This window comes from Oncorhynchus tshawytscha, linkage group LG18, assembly GCF_018296145.1.
Source record: "Oncorhynchus tshawytscha isolate Ot180627B linkage group LG18, Otsh_v2.0, whole genome shotgun sequence".
In the NCBI taxonomy this organism is placed as follows: domain Eukaryota; kingdom Metazoa; phylum Chordata; class Actinopteri; order Salmoniformes; family Salmonidae; genus Oncorhynchus; species Oncorhynchus tshawytscha.
In genome coordinates this window covers 30,675,298-30,699,163 of record NC_056446.1, presented here as the reverse complement: position 1 = coordinate 30,699,163, position 23,866 = coordinate 30,675,298, and the positions used below count along the sequence as shown (strand labels likewise).

The 23,866-nt window shown below is 44.6% G+C and overlaps 1 pseudogene; it reads left to right on the top strand.

Annotated features, from left to right (window-relative positions):
• The first annotated feature begins 1,364 nt into the window (after window positions 1-1,364).
• LOC112217989 lies at window positions 1,365-23,431 on the top strand (annotated as a pseudogene).
• Window positions 23,432-23,866: the final 435 nt, after the last annotated feature.

Genomic DNA, 23,866 nt, shown 5'->3' with positions numbered 1-23,866 from the left:
TAAATAGTTTTCACATACACTCTTTATATGTCAAAACTCAGAATCAAATAGCATAGTCACTGTGGTATAACATTGATTTTGATTGCCAATTTTCTGCATTTATAAAAAGCCCCATCAGTAGCCTGATTTCAGATGTGTCCATGTAAACAGAATAATTAAGGAAACTGTTCTTCCTGCAAAGCATATAAACATTTGAAACAAACTATTATATTAATTTGACTATCCACAATAATCACATTATTATGTGCATGTAACCATGCTCACTGATTCCACGTCTTATTGGTCCTTCAGACATTTTAGAAATATATGTCTATCTCTGGTTACAAAAGCAAAATCAACATATTTCTTGAATTGTGTCAGATAGTGGTGGTAATCCAGCTAACCTTTGGAAAGTGGTCAAATCTTTGGAGCAAAACTCCACCCCCTCTTTGCCCCAGCAGGTTTTAACAGCCTCTTGTCCCATACTAGACAAAATGGACATTTGTGGGGCTTTTAATTACCATTTTGCTTCAGCTGGCCACCTGTTTGTAAGGATAGTCTAATTAATCTCATTTAGGGTGTTAACCTAGTAGCTGAGGACTGTAACTGTTTTTCATAAATGTTGTGTTTTGTATTGATTTCTGTTTTGTTTTACATTGTATTGGTTGTTGTACTGTTGTGATCAGGGCACCACTGGGAATGAGACCATGGTCTCAGTGGGTTTTGACTGAATAAATAAAGAAGAAGAATACAAAAAAACAAATACTGAGAAAGGGTTCCTTGTGGGCATCAGGGAAGAACCCTTTGTGATTTAAGTGCCATCTTTTTTCAAAGAGTGTAATGGAGGAGGATACGTGTCTGATAATAAGTGACAGTGATATACAATGTAAAGTGTTGTTCGTAAATCCAATCTGTTATTATTAATACATTTTCTTCTTAAAATCAGGGAAATATGTTCTGTAAATACTGCCATTTCAGAGGACTGTATTTTGTCTGTTTGGGTAAGGACAATTGACACTGCTTAGTTAGAACCTGGGGGAAATCTGTCCTTTCCATCCCCTCTGTCTTCCAATTTAACCCTACAATGGGGACATAACATGATGCTGGATGGCAGTGCAGTTGAGGGTCTCTAGGTACTGTAAATACTGCTAGTTCCAATGAGCCTGTTGTGGTTTGTTTAATTAGATCACGTTCGTCTTAAGAAGCTTGGCATTAAGCCCCCCCCACAAGCTGTTCCCCAAGATGCTCTCACTCGCTTTCTCTCTCTCTCTCTCAAGCACACACATGCGTGCCACACACACACACACACACACACAGAACGAGAACCCAAACTGATTGTGTTGTGTGCCTTATTGCTGTATTTAACAGATAAGTCCCACACCATGATGGGTAGTGATAGCAGTAGCCAGAGTTTAGGGGTCATCCCGTGTGCCATCTCCTGGTTCTACAGTCACATGGAGAGGAGGAGGGGGAGGACTGGGGCCAGCCTGGCTGTGTCTGTCTCTGCTATGGATGTCTGTGGGGAGGACGAGGTCCTCAGGGACTTACTGTCAGGCAACCTCCAGGACAGCCCACCAGCAGACCTATATCTCTATGAGGACCCCATCTATGGAATGCAGGTAAATTATGATCGATGGTGTTATTGTTGTGGACGGTTCAGATCAGATAGAAATTTGAAACGCTTATAGAACAGACTTGAATCTTTGTTACGCTAAACATGGAATCGTCAGTTCTGCATTTTATTTTTTTCATTCGTGTGAAATCTGTGCATAAGTACATTTTCTTAATGAAGCCCCTTAAGAACACAGAAAAACATGTGCTGCTGTAGTTGCACTGTTATCATTACATACAGTGGTGTAAAGTAGTTAAGTACTACTTAAGTCGTTTTGGGGGGTATCTGTACTTTACTAAAAAAATATTGTACTGATTACAACATACATTTTCCCTGACATGCAAAAGTATGAATGCTTAGCAGCACAGGGAAATGGTCCTATTCACACATTTATCAAGAGAACATCCCTGGCCATGCCTACTGCCTCTTATCTGGCAGACCCACTAAACAGAAATAATTTATTTGTAAATGATGTCTGAGTGTTGAAGATAGCCTCTGGCTATCCATACATTTAAAAAACAAGAAAATGGTGCCATCTGGTTTGCTTAATATAAGGAATTAGAAATTATTTATATTATATGTATATTTCAAACCAAATACTTTTAGACTTTAAGTCAAGTAGTATTTCACTGGATAACTTTCACCTTTACTTGAGTAATTTTCTATTAAGGTATCTTTACTTTTACTCAAGTATGACAATTGGGTACTTTTTCCACCACTGACTACATACAGCATGCCACTAAGGTGTCATGTCACATTAAGGGTATCTTGTATAATGACTGTGTTTTGTTTGTTCATTTGAAGGCCCCATTATTTTGACAATACATCCCTTATTGAAGGCCCCTTTTTTGACAATACATCCCTTATTCAGATGTATTGTCAAAAAAGCCAAGTAGTGGGAGTTAACGTATTTACGCTACATAGTCCCAGTTACATAATGACTTTGGCATTGTCACATTGAACAACATTTACAATTTTTGCTGTGCAGGTCCGGAGTGCTAGAGTCCCTCTATCCCCCTCTCTCCCTCTCTACATACAGGGCCTTCAGAAAGTATTCATACCCCTTTACTTATTCCACATGTTGTTGTGTTACAGCCTGAATTCAAAATTGAATAAAGATATGTTTTCTCACCCATCTACAAACAATACCCCATAATGACAAAGTGAAAACATGTTTTTAGGAGTATTTGCAAATTTACAAAAAATGAAATGCAGAAATATCACACCCCTGAGTCAATACATGTTAGAATCACCTTTGTCAGCGATTACAGCTGCAAGTCTTTCTGGGTAAGTCTCTAAGAGCTTTGCACACCTATATTGTAAGTATTATGCATATTATAATTTTTTTAATTCTTCAAGCTATGTCAAGTTGGTTGTTAATCATTGCTAGACAGCCACTTTCAAGTCTTGCCATAGAATATCAAGCTGATTAAGGTGTTTTAGGTTGTGTTTTAGGTTGTCCTAATGAAATATTAATTTGTCTACCAGTGTCTGTTGGAAAACAGACTGAACCAGGTTTTCTCTAGATTTTGCCTGTGCTTGGCTCTGTTCCCTAGTCCTTGCCGATGACAAGCATAGCTATAACATGATGCAGCCACCACCATGCTTGGAAATATGAAGAGTGGTACACAGGGATGGGTTGTTTTGGATTTGCCCCAATCATAACAGTTGCCAGTTGAGGACTTGTGAGGCGTCTGTTTCTCAAACTAGACACACTAATGTACTTGTCCTTTCAATTCTGGTTAGAGCCAGTTTGCGCTGTTTGTGAAGGGAGTAGTACACAGCGTTGTACGAGCTCTTTAGTTTCTTGGCAATTTCTCACATAAAATAGCCTTAATTTCTCAGAACAAGAATAGACTGACAAGTTTCAGAAGAAAGTTTCTGGCCATTTTGAGCCTGTAATCATACCCACAAATGCTGATGCTCCAGATACTCAACTAGTCTAAAGGACAGTTTTATTGATTCTTTAATCAGTAAAACAGTTTTCAGCTCTGCTAACATAATTGCGAAAGGGTTTTCTAATGATCAATTAGCCTTTTAAAATGATAAACTTGGATCAGCTAACACATTGTGCCATTGGAACACAGGAGTGATGGTTGCTGATAATGGGCCTATGTATGGCTATGTAGATATTCCATAAAAAATCTGCCATTTCCAGCTACAATAGTCATTTACAACATTAACAATATCTACACTGTATTTCTGATCAGTTTGATGTTATTTTAAGGACAAAAAATGGCTTTTCTTTCAAAAACAAGGATATTTCTAAGTGACCCCGAACTTTTGAACAGCAGTGTATATAATTTTAAATCTAAATAATTAAATAAAACATGTTGTCTTCCTTCCCTGCAGCTTAAGCACCTCAGTGTAGTTTCTGCCCCAACGCTGAGAAAGCTGCTTTTCTCCTGGATGTAGCCATCGCATCACGCCACCGTGCCAACGGCCCGACGAGCAGAACTCGCAGTGACATCACCTCACCATCGTCCTCCTGCAGCGGCTCCCCTATGTTCTTTACTCTGCACGTCCAACAGCAGCTCTCAGAGGGCGGTGCCAAAGGTTTCAATTTCTGTACATTGTAGATTGAAGAACTCCTGCAAAAACTATGGTTGCACCCTACTCCCTATACAGTGCACTGCTTTTGACCAGAGGCCATAGGGTTCTGGTTGAAAGTAGTCCACCACATAGTGAATAGGGTTCCATTTGGGATGCAACCATTAATAACTTTGCATGTTGCTTCATGTGAAGGGTAGGAGTTTTTACTCACCAATGTAACAACACAGTGTGGTCAAAGACTTAGTAAATTAGTTGCAGTCACGATCTGGTTACCTATAAGTACAAACATAGTTATGTTTTTGGGTTATTAAATACTTATTAACTTATTTCCAGATATCTTCTAAACTTCTCAACGCCATATGGAGGATCTACTCTGTGCTACCAAATTCGTATGGTAGCTCAGTAGCTAGTTCAAGCTGGCTAACATTAGCCACTAGCCATGCTAGTATGTAATTACATTCCAAACTAAGTGTTGGAGGATGTGAGGTATAATCCACCAATCATGAGGAAGTGTGATGTAAACAAGGAGCAGATGGAGACTTTGTGGATGTGTTATCTAGTTAAAATGGCGTCGAAGAGAAATGGATGACGTTTTACATGCCATAACCAATTTTTATATTTTTTTACTTTTTTGCTTTTTTCTTTAACGAGTCCGACAAGAAATATATAGTCCTCTCCCGTGAACAGGCCCAATCCCTGTCATTTGTGTGAAGAAAAGACGGAGGAAAAGAGGACGCAGATCGGGCTGCCTTTTGAGAATCCGTAGGCGAGCGAGTAAACTCCCACTGCCATCAATTCTACTTGCTAACATGAAATCATTGGAAAAGAAAATTGATGACCTATGATTATCCTACCAACAGGAGATTAAGAACTGTAATATCTTATGTTTCACAGAGTCATGGCTGAACGACGACACGGATAATATAGAGCTGGAGGGATTTTCAATGCACCGGAAGAACAGAGAAGCTACGTCTGGTAAGATGAGGGGTGGGGGTGTGTGTCATTTTGTCAGGAACAACTGGTGCAAGATGAGTTTCGAGGTATTGCTCGCCTGAGGTAGAGTACCTTATGATAAGGTGTAGACCACACTATCTAACAAGAGAGTTCTCATCTATGTTATTCGTAGCCGTCTATTTACCACCACAGACCGATGCTTGCATTAAGACCGCACTCAACCAACTCTATAAGGCCATAAGCAAACAAGAAAATGCTTACCCAGAAGCGGTGCTCCTAGTGGCCGGGGACTTTAATGCAGTCAAACTTAAATCAGTTTTACCAAATATTTACCAGCATCTCACATGTGCAACCAGAGAAAAAACAGAGATGCATACTCTCCCCCACCCTCCACTCAGCAAATCTGACCCTAGTTATATCCTCCTGATTCCTGCTTACAAGAAAAAACTAAAGCAGGAAGTACCGGTGACTCGCTCAATACGGAAGTGGTCAGATGACGCGGATGCTATGCTACAGGACTGTTTTGCTAGCAGAGACTGGAATATGTTCTGGGATTCATCCAATGGCATTGAGGCGTATACCACCTCAGTCATCGGCTTCATCAATAAGTGCATCGACGACGTCGTCCCCACAGTGACCGTACGTACACATCCCAACCAGAATCCATGAGTTACAGGCAAAATCCATATCGAGCTACATGCTAGAGCTGCCGCTTTCAAGAAGCAGAACACTAATCCGAACACCTACAAGAAATCTCGCTATGCCCTCAGGTGAACCATCAAACAAACTTAGCATCAATACAGGATTAAGATTGAATCCCAATACACCGGCTCTGACTCTCATAGGATGTGGCAGGGCTTGAAAACTATCACCGACTACAAAGGCAAACCCAGACGCGAGCTGCCCAGTGACACAAGCCTACTAGACGAGCTAAATGCCTTTCATGCTTGCTTCGAGGCAAGCAACACTGAGGAATGCATGAGAGCACCAGTTGTTCTGGATGACTGTGTGACAATACTGTCGGTAGCAGATGTGAGCAAAACCTTTTAAACAGGTCAACATTCACAAAGCCGCTGGGCCAGATGGATTACCAGGATGTGTACTCAAAGCATGTGTGGACCAACTGGCAAGAGTCTTCACTGAAATTTTCAACCTCTCACTGACAGAGTCTGTAATAACTACATGTTTCAAGCAGACCGCCATAGTCCCTGTGCCCAAGGAAGCGAAGGTAACCTGCCTAAATGATTACTGCCCCGTAGCACTTACGTCGGTAGCCATGAAGTGCTTTGAAAGGCTGGTCATGGCTCACATCAACAGCATCCTTCTGAATACACTAGACACACTCCTATTTGCATACTGTCCCAACAGATCCACAGATGACACATTCTCAATCGCACTCCACACTGCCCTTTCACATCTGGACAAAGGGAACACCTATATGAGAATGCTGTTCATTGACTACAGTTCAGCGTTCAAAACCATAGCGCCCACAAAGCTCATCACTAAGCTAAGGACCCTGGGACTAAACATCTCCCTCTGCAACTGGATCCTGGACTTCCTGACGGGCCGCCCCCAGGTGGTAAGGGTAGGCAACAACACATCTGCCACGCTGATCCTCAACACCGGGGCCCCTCAGTTTGGCATGGCCAAACACGACTTCAACACCATCATCAAATTTGCTGACGACAATGATAAGATCCTCTCCCTCAATGTGAGCAAGACAAAAGAGCTTATCGTGGACTACAGGAAAAGGCGGGACGAACAAGCCCCCATTAACATGAACAAGGCTGTAGTGGAGCGGGTTGAAAGTTTCACGTTCCTTGGTGTCCACATCACCAACGATCTATCATGGTCCAAACACACCAATACAGTCATGAAGAGGGCACAACAAAACATTTCCCCCTCAGGAGACTGAAAAGATTTGTCATGGGTCCCCAGATCCTCAAAAAGTTCTACAGCTGCACCATCGAGAGCATCCTGACCGGTTGCATTACCGCCTGGTGTGGCATCTGCTCAGCATCTGACCGTAAGGCGCTACAGAGGGTAGTGCGTACGGCCCAGTACATCACTGGGGCCAAGGTTCCTGCAATCCAGAATCTATATAATAGGCGGTGTCAGAGGAAAATTGTCAGAGACTCCAGTTATCCAAATCATTTAATGTTTTCTCTGCTACAGCATGGCAAGCGGTACTGGAGCGCCAAGTCTAGGACCAAAAGGCTCCTTAACAGCTTCTACCCCCAAGCCATAAGACTGCTGAACAATTAATCAGCTGGCCACCAGACTATTACATTGACCCCCCCCCCCCAGCTACTCGCTGTTTATTATCTATGCATAGTCACTTCACCCCTACCTCCATGTACAAAAACCTCTAACCTGAACCCCATCACACTGACTCGGTACCGGTGCCCCCTGTATATAGCCTCGTTATTGTTATGTTATTGTGTTACTTTTTTTTTTTTTTTACTGTAGTTTATTTTGTAAATATTTTCTTAACTCTTCTTGAACTGCACTGTTGGTTAAGGGCTTGTAAGTAAGTATTTCACGGTAAGGTCTACACTTGTTGTATTCAGTGCATGTGACAAATAAAGTTTGATTTGATTAGTAGGAACCCATTAGCATGGCAGGCTCTGATGCCTTCTTGCCATGGCTCAAAACGAAAGAGAAAATCATACCTGCTAGCTCTAATTGTGTAGTACCTTGTCGGTTCTCCTTTTTGTTTTGTCAACTATTTGGTATGTTCTCTGTGATGTAGGCAATGGGAGTTTTGTAACTTTTTCCACCTTGGCTTAGTGCTAGTTTATGGACATCTGTAATCTATTTTTGATTTCTCTGATTCCCGGTGAAGCCGAGAATCAGCTAACGGAGCCGGATGGGCCCCAGCTGTCAATCTGTACATCTCTTTTTTATTAAATTTTTTCTCACTTTGTTTTTAATCTGTGGTTATGTTTTAGTTGTGTTGGGTAATTGTGTTCTACCTGGTCTCCAGTATTTGGGCTCTAGCTCATCGACCATAACCATGGTGATTAGCTAGGCTGGCTAGGCTAGTAGCTGATTTGCTAACGTTAGCTGGCTGGCTAGTGTTGGTGATCACATACAGGAGAGGGAGAGCAAAACAACGATGCTGGACAGAGTGGAATCAGGTGTAGCAAAAAGGCAGTTTATTTAAAGTCAGAGATATCTTTGTTCTACATCGTGCACGGACCTAAGCAATATGACTCTGTGAGGAGTCAGCTAAATTAAGCTGCTCAGCCAGAGTTTACAGCAGAATGTATACACAGAATAATGTAGGTGGAGTCTCGTCGTGTTGGTCTTCTGACTGGTCCTGAAGAGTTGGAGGCGGGCCTGCTCTAGCCAGAGCAGGAGCCCCATTGGTGCACAGCAAAGTCCTCTGCTCTTGGCACCCGACCAGTAGGGGGGGGTAGAGTGTGAGTGTACAGTGCTCAAGGAAGCGTGGATATAGGGGGACTGGCAATGTCTGCTTTAGGCTCAGGTGTTTCCTGTCTTTGCAGGAGTGCATGCAAGGGTCAATGTCAGTGAGATAGTTTGGCACTCTAAGCTCGTTAGTGTTGCAGGATGTTCTTTGTAGTTTACAGGGGAGTATATTTGCGTGATGGCAGCTGTGTGTCCTTCGGATAATCATGTTATTGCACGTAGGCTCTAAACTTGACTGAGGACACTGGGCCCAGAGTTATCTGAGGACATCTGGTTTAACCAGAGCGTTGGTCTGCTAGTAATGCTTGATATTAGATTATTTATATAACACTAGCTTGCTGGCTAAGATAACTGCATATAGCTAACATTCTTTGATAACTGGTTAGATGGGGTTTTGTAATTACAAAATGTTGGTTTAATGTAGCTGTAAGCTAGGTGTTGATAGCAACTGTCTGACTCATGCGGTAGGTCTAATGTTAGCAGGCTAGTAGGGCTAACATTAGCTGGCTAGTTGGCTAACTCTGAATTGATTTGGAGCAATAAAGTATTTGCTTGTAAATTGGCTGAAAATGACATTTAAACCAATTTGATTTAATTTGAAGTTATAGATTTAAAGTTATTTCTGTTGGAGTTTACATTATAGGGAATAGGCTGGCTTGCCGGGTCCTCCATATGACATCATACCCCGGAAAAATATTTACCGACATGACTGATCGGTTTTATGTAATAACAAAGACATTTGAAAAGAGATGTGTAACTTTGCATTGGAACATTTGATGCGTATACTAATGCAAATCCATATGTTACACATGGCTAAGTTTATGATACCTCCCTTTAATGTGTACACATTTAGTTCAGAGACCTTTTCCAAGACAATAACATAATATTAGTTATTTATTTGTGTGCTCTTTGGTCAGTGACCTGTGCCTAACTCTGTGTCCCCCTGCAGACTTGTGAGTAAGCTATCCAACTAATAAGCATCTGGTGATTTCATCTTCTGACTTAATAAACTGTACCAAATTTGTTTTCCAAGAATACTTTGAATACTTTGTTCAGTTCTCAAATATTCTCTCTGACGATCTCAGTAGTTTCCTCCTTTGTTTCCTGTATTTAATTTTCTCTCCACCCTCAGTACTAGGGGATCATAGCAGGTTGATTATGATAGACCTGGCTGACAGTATAAAGGGATCCAGTAGAACCCCTGACAGCAGAACTGAACGTCCTGAGTCAGAGCTGGGCAGTGTTATCCTGGCCTTACTCAACAATGGAAACAAAAACATCCCTAACAGGTTAGATACGGGAGACTCTAACATTGATTGTATTACATTGCAATGAAACAGGAAATTATTGATTCATGCAGTAGAAAATGAAATTGTATGTATAATACTGGTATATACTATAATTGTATTCTTTATGTATAATGTATGACGGTGATGAGGATGGTGGTGATGACGAGGATGGTTTTATTTTGTGCTCGCCACAGGGACAATAAAGTGACCATGCTGCTACAGGACTCTCTGGGTAATATTAACTGTCGTACAACCGTGCTGGCCCATGTGACTGACTTACCAGAACACTGCTCAGAGACACTGTCAACTGTCCAGATCGCCTCACACATTCGTAGGACACAGAAGAAGGCTAAAGTATGTAAATGACTGAATTAGAGATTTCTTACCATGGTGCCAATAATGGTGACAAAAGTATTATTCAATTAACCTTGGGTGGCCTAACTCTTAGTAGACAGTAACACAATATATATATCAATGATGTCGCTCTTGTATACCATTCTGTGTACATCTGGCCCTTCTTTGGACACTGTGTTAACAAACCTCCAAACGAGCTTCAATGCCATACAACACTCCTTCCGTGGCCTCCAACTGCTCGTAAATGCTAGTAAAACTAAATGCATGCTTTTCAACCGTTCGCTGCCCGCACCGGCCCGCCCGACTAGCATCACTACGCTGGACAGTTCCGACTTAGGGATTTGTAGTTGTCCACATATTCTGGTTGTCTGGCTGGACTGTAAACTCTCCTTCCAGACTCATATTAAACATCTCCAATCCAAAATTAAATCTAGAATCTGCTTCCTATTTCGCAACAAAGCCTCCTTCACTCACGCCACCAAACATACCCTCGTAAAACTGACTATCCTACGGATCCTCGACTTCGGCAAGCTTCCCTCACTAACTTTAAACATCAGCTATCTGAGCAGCTAACTGATCGCTGCAGCTGTACATAGTCCATCTGTAAATAGCCCATCCAATCTACCTACCTCATCCCCATATTGTTTTTATTTACTTTCCTGCTCTTTTGCATACCAGTATATCTACTTGCACATCATCATCTGCACATCTATCACTCCAGTGTTCATTTTACTTCCCTACCATGGCCTATTTATTGCCTTACCTCCTCACGCCATTTGCACACACTGTATATAGACTTTCTTTTTTTCTATTGTATTATTGACTGTACGGTTGTTTATTCCATGTGTAACTCTGTGTTGTTGTTTGTGTCGCACTGCTTTGCTTTATCTTGGCATGGTCGCAGTTGTAAATGAGACCTTGTTCTCAACTAGGCTACCTGGTTAAATAAAGGTGAAATAAAATAAAAATAAAATAAGACACATTTTTTGTTGTTGTTGAATTTTTACCACCTTTTCTCCCCAATTTCGTGGTATCCAATTGTTTAAAGTAGCTACTATCTTGTCTCATCGCTACAACTCCCGTACGGGCTCAGGAGAGATGAAGGTTGAAAGTCATGCGTCCTCCGATACACAACCCAACCAACTGGTTCTTAACACAGCGAGCATCCAACCCGGAAGCCAGCCGCACCAATGTGTCGGAGGAAACACTGTGCACCTGGTAACCTTGGTTAGCGCGCACTGCGCCCGGCCCGCCACAGGAGTCGCTGGTGCGCGGTGGAAGGAGAATGAGAGGAAGGAGAATGAGAGCATCATCCAAGAACAACTTTCAGAATACAGCAGAAGAAGTTGGCCAGTGTGAGAGGGACTTGAGTCTTAAGTGTGACACGTTCGCCAAGCTGCAGGAGCGACTCGGGTGCATCAACAGGAGCGAGACGGTTACCAAGTCATTCTTAAAAGAACCTTCTGCCACAGTCCCCTCCAGTCCCCCAAGATGGCTCAGGTCGACCTGAGACTGGGGAGAATACCTCTTTCTTTAAACCACTGAATATGGATTTGAAGTGTTGTGAGTTTTCCATTGTGGCTGAGAAAGAGAGCTTGGTGACAGATGGCAGTCTTCCGGTCGACAGTTTTCAGAAAGAGGACTCTGGTCTGTATGACTGTGAGGATGGCAGTGCAGCCAGCTCCAACAAGGACCAACCATACCCCTGTGGCTCTATCAGTTTACATTCAGTCTGCCAGAGCCTGAGCCAGGGCAACACCTCTGAGTACAGCTACCTACCACAGCACTGTGAAATCTACTCTCAGGTCAGCCCTGTGCCGACCTCACATCCTCCTCTTCCACTGTCTCTGGAGCCAGCTGGATACCCAGAGATGTCTGACTGGCTGCAACCCAAGACCAGGACCTCTCAGGCGGTCAAGAGCTCCCTGATATCCCTCCCCTCTCTCTATCCCTCTTCTCCCCCAAGTCCTCCACCTCCTCCTTGGCTACCAGTGTTCCCATAGGAGAGATTATCCTTCCCCAGCTTCCCCAGCTGTCCACCACAGAGTTAGACCTAAAGGATATGAAGGCTACCATCACAGTGATGGTCCAGCAGCCGTTGGGCCAGACGGGTCAGGACGAGCTGGTGTTCAATACGGTGGAGGAGGTGACCATCAGTGGGGCTCTGGAGAGTAGAGGTCGGGCGAGGTACATCATCAAAATCAGGGATGCCCACTCCTACCTCTGGCCAGGCTTCAGTGTCTGTACTGGGTTCCCTTCCCATCAGGATTATCAGTAACTTCAGTGAAGATCCAGCTTCTACTACAGGCTCCACTATCAAGGCTATGGACCACGCTAATACCACTAAGACCATGGCTGTTGAAGTCAACACCAAACCCAAGGCCATGTCTTCTCTTTACAGGGTGGAGAACAGGTTCTTGCCCTCCTTTATAAAATCCTTACTCACTGATGTTAATAGGGGTAGTGATGTGGAGGGGTCTCATCCCAGAGGGGTGTCTAACACTCTCGCCATGCCAGTGGATACTTCAGCTGAACCTGAGAAGGACGATCATCTAAAAGGTTCAGGAAATGAAAGGAATTACGAGAGGAAGACCAACGAGAGCGTGTTGATGTCTTTCCTGGGTCAAACTAGTGGTACAGCATCATGTGACACACATTCCTGGAAGGAGGCCGATTGCTATGAGACAATGTCATCAGACAATAGGGCCAGTGGGAGGGATGGTAACCAAGCAAATAGGTGCTATCCCAGAAGAGAGGACGTTACCACCTGTTCCCTCACCTGTCATGACAGAGTCCTACCTGTTCCCTCTTCCTTAATTACTGCAAAGCTGTCTGGGGACTGTAGGGAAAGCAGCCGGAATACACCAGAGAACTGTAACCCTGGTTACCCTGCAGCTAACCAACACAGAATAGCCAGTCTACCAAGAGGCAGGCATAATATCAACAAGCAGGAGAGCTATAGTCTGATGAGAGAGGAGTATACAAATATGGAACCAGATGTTACATCATCCACCCCTGGTAGTCCCAGGGTGACCCTGGAGAGAAGGCCATCCTCAGCCAGGCAGGAGATCTTCTCTCTCACCTTCTCACCAGCTCGGAAGTACAGCCTGGAGCAGCATACCCAGAGACAGAGAACTAGTGACAGGTCTCTCAGCACAGCCAGTAGTTCACCGTTGGAGCCCATGTCATCCACTCTGAGTGTTAGACATGATAGCGGGAAGCTGAAACTCCCTGTAGAGGAATGCAGTAGGCTGTTCAGTGCTAAACTAGAGCAGTTGGCTAACAGGACCAACTCTTTAGGTAGAATACCCCTGGAGTTCCACACTCTGGACCGAGGCAGTAGCCTGTCCTCTGTGAGCTCCAAGGAGTCCAAAGTTTTGAATGGGAGTCAAACCATCCCACACTATCCTGGGCCAGCAGGAGCCCAAGGAGGGCCCCTAGGCCCATTCCCTTGACACATAACAACACCCCCAACACAGCCCATTCTCCCAAAACCAGCAGGTCAACCTTTATAACTGACCCCAACACAGCCCTACAGCCTCCAAGATCCGGCCGGTCTAAGCTCTCTGCGGCAGGGAAACTGATGATGACCAGCCCTAATGCCTGCCGGATCTCCATCCCTAGTACCAAGAACCTCAGCTTTTCTCTCAAGGATCTCCATCAGTCCCTCAACAGGAGCACCGGTCCCCGATGGGAAGAGTCCTGAGCAAAGTCCACCCTGGTCCACCCAGTCTCTAAGCCGTAACCAGACCTGATCGCCTCAGACCCCACCACCGAGCCTTGCACCAAAGTCCCCCGTCCAGGTCATCAATGGGCACATCTTAGAGCTGCTTAGAGGGGCCTCCGGAGGACTAGCCCCGGCAGCGGCCGGAGTTACCTGTGGATCGATGGGAGAGGCTCATCCTGATCACCCTGTACCCTCGCCCTATGCCTGGTTGACCGCCCCTCGCAGGCCCAACCACCTCAGCGGGCATGCCAGTGATGTCACTAGCGTGTTGAGCGGGGAGCTGCCCCCGGCCATGGGGAAGACAGCGTTATTGACCAATAGGGACAGCATGGTGAGCAGTGGCTATGAGAGCATGGTAAGAGACAGCGAAGCCACAAGGAGCAACAAACCCAACAGAGACTCTATCAGCGATAAGAGCTGATCTATTATCAGTGTGACCCAGATTGGGAGGAACCCTAATAGGAGGAGCAACAATGGTAAGATCTGATCTGAGTAATTCCTTAGTTGAATGCACACCCAGCAAGCAAAACTGGACAAAACTGGTTGAAATGACGTGATAATGATGGTCATATTGTAAGTTGCTGTAGATACAAGTGCCTGATTCATATTTTCCATTTTGCGCTGTGTTAAAATATCAGGTGTGAGCTGTACACAGGTGCAGATATGGTAAACAAGGTCCTCTGTGTTAACAGCAGTAAAAACACTGATATGTGTGTGACATGCGTTTTCAGAGTTCAGAAAAATTAGCTTTTTATGTCATTCATTGCAGTTACACAGATTACTATTTCCTGTCCTCTTATTTGGCATCATTTTAAAAGAGCCTAATGAAAAGTGTTTGAATTGTCAAGTGAAAGTACTACTCTTAGATATTAGTGGGCTTATTGGGGTATTTGTCTCCTGCTCTAAAGTATTCTACTCTACTCATATAGGATCTTAATTTGATAACTCTTGTTGTTGAGAATTTTCCTGCATCGCAGGAAATGCAGGTGAGCTTTGTGATTTACGTACTGTAAATTCACTGAAAACCTGCACAAACACACAATTATATTTTAAGGGCTTGTTAGTAAGCATTTCACTGTAAGGTCTACACCTGTTGTATTTGGCGCATGTGACAAGTACAATTTGATTTGATTTGTTCTAGACTAGAGCTCCTCCTGCTGGCATCTCAACATTACTGCAGCCTCCTGTCTCTCTTCCTACGTCCCAATCATGACCTCATCCATTTGGATCAATAACAAAATAACACACTGGCAATAAGGTTACTGAGGGCTTTCTACACCCTTTCCCAAGTTCTCACTTCCCGGCATGGATTTAAAAGTATGGGATTGGTGTGAACATTGGAGTTTCCCTTTTTGTTTAGCTGAATTCCATGAGAAAGTATTTATTTATATTTAACCAGGCAAGACAGTTAAGAACAAACTCTTATTTACAATGACTTCCTACCTGGCCAAACCCTAACCCGGACGACGCTGGGGCAATTGTGTGCTGCCCTATCAGACTCCCAATTACGGCTGGTTGTGATACAGCCAGGAAACAAACTCTATCACTGAGTGATAGAGTGCCTTAGACCACCGTGCCACTCGGGAGCCCAAGTATGCAAGTGCACACTTTGGGAAGGGTGGAGAATCCGGACCCAGACAGAAAGGTCTGTGGCCAGGGTCCAGGGGCAGAGAGAAACAGGCAAATCTGCAGCCTTTTTCCTATATGCGGCCTATGTTTTTGCTCGGGGCCAGGTAACCGGGCAATGGATTCACAATTTCCTAAAACAACTTTCATCAATGTCTCTTTTTTCCTTAACACAGTCTACTTTTCATGTAGCCTCATTTTCTCCAGCTTATAGCCTAACCACTGACAAGCAACACTATGGACTAAACATTCAAATCCTGTTGCTGCATGATTATTTTTCTGCGACAATACAGGTCCAATTTAGATCTTACATCTGTACTCCATTCTATTCCATTCTACTTGACCTGTAGGCTCCCACTCGCGGCGTCTCTTCCATGACACGTCCCTCTCTCTCAGGAGGTCAGCCAGTGCCCCCAGGTCTCGCTGGATAGAGAGTGACATCCCAGAGGCCTATGAGATCAAGGTGTATGAGATAGATGACGTGGGGAGGCTTCAGAGGAGAGGAGGAGGAGCAGACAAACTGGTGAGGGGACGAGATGTTGGTGTTTAAAGATTGGCTTGGATACATGTTTAGTTTATCAGGGGAAATCAGGGCTTTTCTTGAGTTTGTGTACAAAAAAAAATAGCCAAGCACAATCGCAAACTTACCATGCATTACATGATACTAGCATGTACATAATCTCCATGTGCACTACATACAGTGCCTTCAGAAAGTATTCACACTCTTTGACAGTGACAACAATACAACAGATATACACCACATGAAATATTGAGATCGGTTGCAATCTTGAAGTCAATCAAAAGGAGTGGTCATAGTGCAGAAGTAGAGCAAAAGAGATACATGTAATTTCACGTGCAGATTCAAAAAGTGTATGGCCTGTGGGATAAAAGAGTTCTTGTATCTGTTGCTATTGAGTTTGGGAAGTCTAAAACAACAACTTGAGGGGAGAAGCGCAAAATCGTTAAGGGGGTGATCAGGCCAGTCTAGGAGGAGAGTTGCTGTTAGCTCTCCTCACCACTTGCTTTCTGAATGTCACTGAGAGATGTGCCTATTGCACCCGATGACCTTGCTGTCCACCTTAACCCCCCTGTCGAACCTATTTCTGTTGAAAACATTAAGATTGCCAAAACAGGCCACCATTGAGAACATCAGTACGGATTCAATAAAACTCCTGTAAAACAGTGTTATTGGCTGTCTTGCTGATACTAAACAAGTTCATCTTTCTCAGGAAAGAAAAAACCTCTGCTGTCCCTTTTCACAGATGTGTTCTCCTCAAACATCAACTTGTTGTCCAGCACTGTTCCCAGGTACTTGAAGGTACTAACCAGCTCCATGTCCAGCAATAATCAACAACCAATTTGACAGAGCTTGAAGAATTCTTTCAAGAATAATGGGCAGATGTTGCACAATCCAGGTGTGAAAACGCTTAGAAACGTACCTAGAAAGACGCATAGCTGTAGCTGCTGCAAAAGGTGCATCGACAAAGTATTCTACAAACTATGTTTTTTATTTTAAATAAATGTCTAAAAACATTTCTAAAAACACGTTTTCACGTTGTCATTATGGGGTTGAGAAAACAAATCAATTTAATATTGTAATGATGGGGCGGAAGCAGGTGCAGGTGAAACGTTTTAATAAAACCAAATCAAGAACATGACATAAACATAAGGCAGAATGCCAATACACAACAACAATACCAACTAGTGAGTGAACATGGGAGAGTGACATATAAAGGGGAGGAAATTATGAAGGTACTGGAGTCCAGGTGTGAATTATAATAAGTAACAGTTGTGTGTAATGATGAGTAACAGGTGCGCGTAATGATGAGTGACAGGTGTGTGTAATGATGAGTGACAGGTGTGTGTAATGATGAGTAACAGGTACGTGTAAGGATGAGTGACAGGTGTGTGTAATGATGAGTGACAGGTGTGTGTAATGATGAGTAACAGGTACGTGTAATGATGAGTGACAGGTGTGTGTAATGATGAGTAACAGGCGTGTGTGATGATGAGTAACAGGTACATGTAATTATGAGTGACAGGTGTGTGTAATGATGAGTAACAGGTGTGTGTAATGATGAGTGACAGGTGTGTGTAATGATGAGTAACAGGTATATGTAATGATGAGTGACAGGTGTGTGTAATGATGAGTGACGTGTGTGTAATGATGAGTAACAGGTGTGTGTAATGATGAGTAACAGGTACGGGTAATGATGAGTGACAGGTGTGTGTAATGATGGGTAACAGGTACGTGTAATGATGAGTGACAGGTGTGTGTAATGATGAGTAACGGGTACGTGTAATGATGAGTAACAGGTATGTGTAATGATGAGTGCCAGATGTGTGTAAAGATGAATCCCAGGACCGGTGGTTAGTACATTGGCGACGTCGTACGCCGGAGGGGAGGAGCAGGAGCAGACATGACAAATACATTTATGAATTCAGGCTGTAACACAACAAATTGTGGAAAAAGTCGAGGGGCATGAATACTTTCTGAAGACACTGTACATACCGTACATACATACATTCATAAATACATAGAATTATGAACTAGCCATTGAAAATGTACTATTTTCTCATTTAAGGTGAATATAGTCAGAAGATGTGTCACAAATGGCACCCTAATCCCTACATATACAGAACCAGTCAAAAGTTTGGACACCTACTCATTTAAGGGTTTTTCTTAAATGTTTTACTATTTTCTACATTGTAGAATATTAGTGAAGACATTAAAACTATGAAATAACACATGGAATCATGTAGTAACGAAAAAAGTGTTAAACAAATCTAAATATATTTTAGATTCTTCAAAGTAGCTACACTTTGCCTTGATGACAGCTTTGCACACTCTTGGCATTCTCTCAACCAGCTTCACAAGAGTGTGCAAAGCTGTCATCAAGGCAAAGGGTGGCTACTTTGAAGAATCTAAAATGTATTTTGATTTGTTTAACACTTTTTTTTGTTACTACAGGGTTCTATATGTGTTATTTCATAGTTTTGACGGCTCCACTATTATACAACAATATAGAAAATAGTAAACAATTCAGAAAAACCACGGAATGAGTAGCTGTGTCCACATTTTTGACTGGTACTGTATATAGTGAAACATTTTGACCAGGGCCCATAGTGCTCTGTTCAAAAGTAGTGCACTATGTATTAGGAATAGGGTTCCATTTGGGACACATCCAGGATACTTAGGTTTGTTGTTGTGAAAAACTCTGAGTTGGATCAGATATTTAGCTGAAGCTCAACTTGCCCTTAAATGGCTGTGTTGCTGTTAACAGGGGATAGCTTGCTTCAGTGCCAAACTCAAGTTCCTGGAGCACCGTCAGCAGAGGGTGGAGGAGATGAGAGCTAAGTACAACAGCCTGAAGACAGAGCTGGAGCTGGCCAAACAGAACCTCAGGCTGGAGCCAGGGAAATGGAACCAGGAGTGTGGGTGTTTTCTGTAGATTCATCAGACATTAATGAACTAGTCAGTTTATTTCTCTTAGCAACTGGACTTACACTTTAAGGTGTGTGAACATTCCTCTTTTCATGAATGACTAATGCAATAGCAACTGTACAAAAGCATTTATCTTATGAAGTTCTTTTCAGCAACCATTGCATTGACTCTTGGTATTGTCATAGAATCAGTCTAATAGAGAGAATATTCCATCCTACTGTGGCCCTTAAACTTCTTGTTAAGGTTTTCTAGGTGTGAAGGAGAGTCGGACCAAAATGCAGCATGTAGATTGCGATCCATGTTTAATAACGAACGTAAAACACAAATCAATAACAAACACTACAAAAACAATAAACGTAACGAAAACCGAAACAGCCTAAACTTGTGTCAACTAACACAGTGACAGGAACAAAGACACTAAGGACAATCACCCACACCAAACTCAAAGAATATGGCTGCCTAAATATGGTTCCCAATCAGAGACAACGATAAACACCCATGCCACACCCTGGCCTGACCAAATAAATAAAGATAAACACAAAATACTTCGACCAGGGCGTGACAGAACCCCCCCCCCCTAAGGTGCGGACTCCCGAACGCACCTCAAAACAAATAGGGAGGGTCCGGGTGGGCGTCTGTCCATGGTGGCGGCTCCGGCGCGGGACGTGGACCCCACTCAATTAATGTCTTAGTCCCCTCTCCTCGCGTCCCTGGATAGTCCACCCTCGCCGCCGACCATGGCCTAGTAGTCCTCACCCAGAAACCCACTGGACTGAGGAGCAGATCGGGACTGAGGGGCAGCTCGGGACTGAGGCAGCTCGGGATTGTGGGGAAGCTCAGGAGTGAGAGGAAGCTCAGGAGTGAGAGGAAGCTCAGGAGTGAGAGGAAGCTCAGGAGTGGGAGGAAGCTCAGGCATGTAGATAAATCTACCAGATCCTGGCTGGCTGGTGGTTTCGGCAGATCCTGGCTGACTGGCAGATCCCGGCTGACTGGCAGATCCTGGCTGACTGGCGGATCTGGCGATCCCGGCTGACTGGCGGATCTGGAAGAGTCTGGTTGACTAGCAGATCTGGAAGAGTCTGGTTGACTGGCGGATCTGGAAGAGTCTGGCTGACTGGCAGATCTGATGAAGAGTCTGGAAGAGGTTGACTGGCAGATCTGGAAGAGTCTGGTTGACTAGCAGATCTGGAAGGGTCTGGCTGACTGGCGGATCTGGAAGAGTCTGGCTGACTGGCAGATCTGGAAGAGTCTGGATGACTGGCAGATCTGGAAGAGTCTGGTTGACTGGCAGATCTGGAAGAGTCTGGCTGACTGGCGGATCTGGAAGAGTCTGGCTGACTGGCGGATCTGGAAGAGTCTGGCTGACTGGCGGATCCTGGCAGACTGAAAGATCTGGCTGCTCCATGCTGACTGGCGGCTCTGGCTGCTCCATGCTGACTGGCGGCTCTGGCTGCTCCATGTAGGCTGACAACTCTGGCGGCTCCGTGCAGACTGGCAGCTCCTTGCAGACTGGCAGCTCCTTACAGACTGGCAGCTCCTTGCAGACTGGCAGCTCCTTGCAGACTGGCAGCTCCGTGCAGACTGGCAGCTCCGTGCAGACTGGCAGCTCCTTGCAGACTGGCAGTTCCTTGCATACTGACAGCTCCTTGCAGACTGACAGCTCCTTGCAGACTGACAGCTCTGGCTGCTCCATGCAGACTGACATCTCTGGCTGCTTCATGCAGACTGACATCTCTGACTGCTTCATGCAGACTGACAGCTCTGACTGCTCCATGCAGACTGACATCTCTGGCTGCTTCATGCAGACTGACAGCTCTGACTGCTTCATGCAGACTGGCAGCTCTGACTGCTCCATGCAGACTGACATCTCTGGCTGCTTCATGCAAACTGACAGCTCTGGCTGCTCCATGCAGACTGACAGCTCTGGCTGCTTCATGCAGACTGGCAGCTCTGGCTGCGCTGAACAGGCGGGAGACTCCTGCAGCACTGTGTCGGAGGAAGGTTCTGGCTGCGCTGAACAGGCGGGAGACTCCGGCAGCGCTGGAGATGAGGAAAGCTCTAACAGCGCTAGATAGGCGGGAGACTCCGGCAGCGCAGGAGAGGAGAAAGGCTCTGACAGCGCTGGAGAGGCGAGAGACTCCGACAGCGCAGGAGAGGCGAGGCGCACTGTAGGCCTGATGCGTGGTGCTGGTACTGGTGGTACTGGACCGAGGACACGCACAGGAAGCCTGGTGCGGGGAGCTGCTACCGGAGGGCTGGGGTGTGGAGGTGGTACTGGATAGACCGGACCGTGCAGGCGCACTGGAGCTCTTGAGCACCGAGCCTGCCCAACCTTACCTGGCTCGATGCCCACTCTAGCCCGGCCGATACGAGGAGCTGGAATATACCGCACCGGGCTATGCACCCGCACTGGGGACACCGTGCGCACCACTGCATAACACGGTGCCTGCCCGGTCTCTCTAACCCCCCGGTAAGCACAGGGAGTTTGCGCAGTTCTCCTACCTGGCGTAGCCATACTCCCTGTGAGCCCCCCCCAAGAAATTTTTGGGGCTGACTCCCGGGCTTCCTTGCCAACCGTGTTCCCTCGTATCGCCGGCTCCTCTCTCCGGCTGCCTCTGCTCTCCTAAGTGCCTCCACCTGTTCCCATGGAAGGCGATCCCTTCCCGCCAGGATCTCCTCCCATGTGTAGCAACCCTTGCCATCCAATATATCGTCCCATGTCCAATCCTCATTGCGCCGCTGTTGCTGCCTTTGTTGCTTCTCCTGCGGCTCCTGCCTGTTGACACGCTGCTTGGTCCGTTTGTGGTGGGTGATTCTGTTACGGTTTTCTAGGTGTGAAGGAGAGTCGGACCAAAATGCAGCGTGTAGATTGCGATCCATGTTTAATAACGAACGTAAAACACGAATCAATAACAAACACTACAAAAACAATAAATGTAACGAAAACCGAAACAGCCTATACTTGTGTCAACTAACACAGTGACAGGAACAAAGACACTAAGGACAATCACCCACACCAAACTCAAAGAATATGGCTGCCTAAATATGGTTCCCAATCAGAGACAACGATAAAACACCTGCCTCTGATTGAGAACCACTTCAGACAGCCATAGACTTATCTAGAACACCCCACTAGCTACAATCCCCCATATATACACACCACATACAAAAACCCATGCCACACCCTGGCCTGACCAAATAAATAAAGATAAACACAAAATACTTCGACCAGGGCGTGACACTTCTTCTTCTCTCCTGTGCTTGTCTGGTGTGTTGGTGAGTATATGTTATGCTAGGTGACTAATATTGGTCATCAGAGGCCTTCCTCATTCATGTTATTTTGAGATGATGGCTAGAAACATGAATCTCACGTTGTGTTGGTGTAGTTGACCCATGGCAGACGTTTGAGGTGGACTCTTTGGATCGCCTGGAAGCCTTGGAGGTTGTCACGGCGAGGCTGGAGAGCAGGGTCAACCTCTGCAAGGCCAACATCATGATGGTCACATGCTTCGACGTTGCCACCAAGGGCCGGCAAGCGAGGAGATGTCGTCGGACGGACAGCAACAAGGATTCATGGGTATTTAGTGTTCATTTTGTGTAATTTTGTTCCCAGTGTTGTTAATAGTGGTACAGAGAGAACGCCACGATGTAATACCACCGTCACAGAAAAGTTTTGACAATTTTTTTGGTGCTTATCTGAATTCCTCTTGAAAACATAAACATTTGTATTTCAACTCCCAACCAGTAGGTTGAAGTATCACTCAGTGTGGACTTCTCATGAAGAAGAGGGAGTGAAATCGCAGAAGATCACAGAGCACACTCGCTCTGAATGATGTATGTTCTGACTCATGCAGATCAATATTCACTGTTATGTTGATAGATCAGCTCAAGGCACTCCAACACACACTCCAACTAATCACAATGACTCACTGATACATATACCACAGCTTCACCTGGATGACACACACACACACACACACACACACACACACACACACACACACACACACACACACACACACACCAGAGGAGGCTAGTGGGAGGTGCTATAGGAGGACAGGCTCATTGTAATGGCTGGAATGGAATCAATGGAATGGTTCCAAATCCATCAAACACATGGAAACAACATGTTAGACTCCATTCCATTGATTCCATTCCAGCCATTACAATGAGCCCATCCTTCTATAGCTCCTCCCACCAGCCTCCTCTGACACACACTCCATGATGTTTGTTTTATGAATCTTATTTACAGTATCAGCAGGTTGTGTGTCAACACTTTATAAGCTACATGTCTTCATATTTCTCTGTATTTATTATGGTATTGGTATGTACTGTGTCCTACAACTTTCATGCCAAAGTTGAAACTGTTCTAGAGTGGTTGTGTACCCTCTTGTGCTTTGTTCATTCAGCTGAGTCGAATGGCTTCGTGTGAGAGCTGGAAGCTTGGCACAACATGTTGATGTGTTATTAATGCCAACACAGACTACTGTTTTAAACACTAGTTGGAGAAGGGTGACAAAACACTACCACAGTAAACAAGAGTAACAGTAGATTTCCATTGACCCAGGTTCATTTGACAAAAGCAACGTTGCAACTTGCATAGGGTAACATGGGGTAACTAGCCCCCCCCCCCCAAGAACAATTGCTTGCACAAAAAAAGCCGAGTTTGCTATTTTAAAAGAAAGTTATCTGGGTGATGGTAATGGTTAGGCAAACAAACTATGAAGGAAAATAAGTGGTTAGAGTTTACACATTTTTAGTTATTTCATGAAATGTTGTTCAAAGAAAAGGGAGGTTTTTCCCAAGTATCAGAGTAGTTACCCCAGGTTAATGGAAATAGATAAAGGATGCATTTTCTAAAGATTGACCACGCTTCCATCAACAGTTTTTATGTG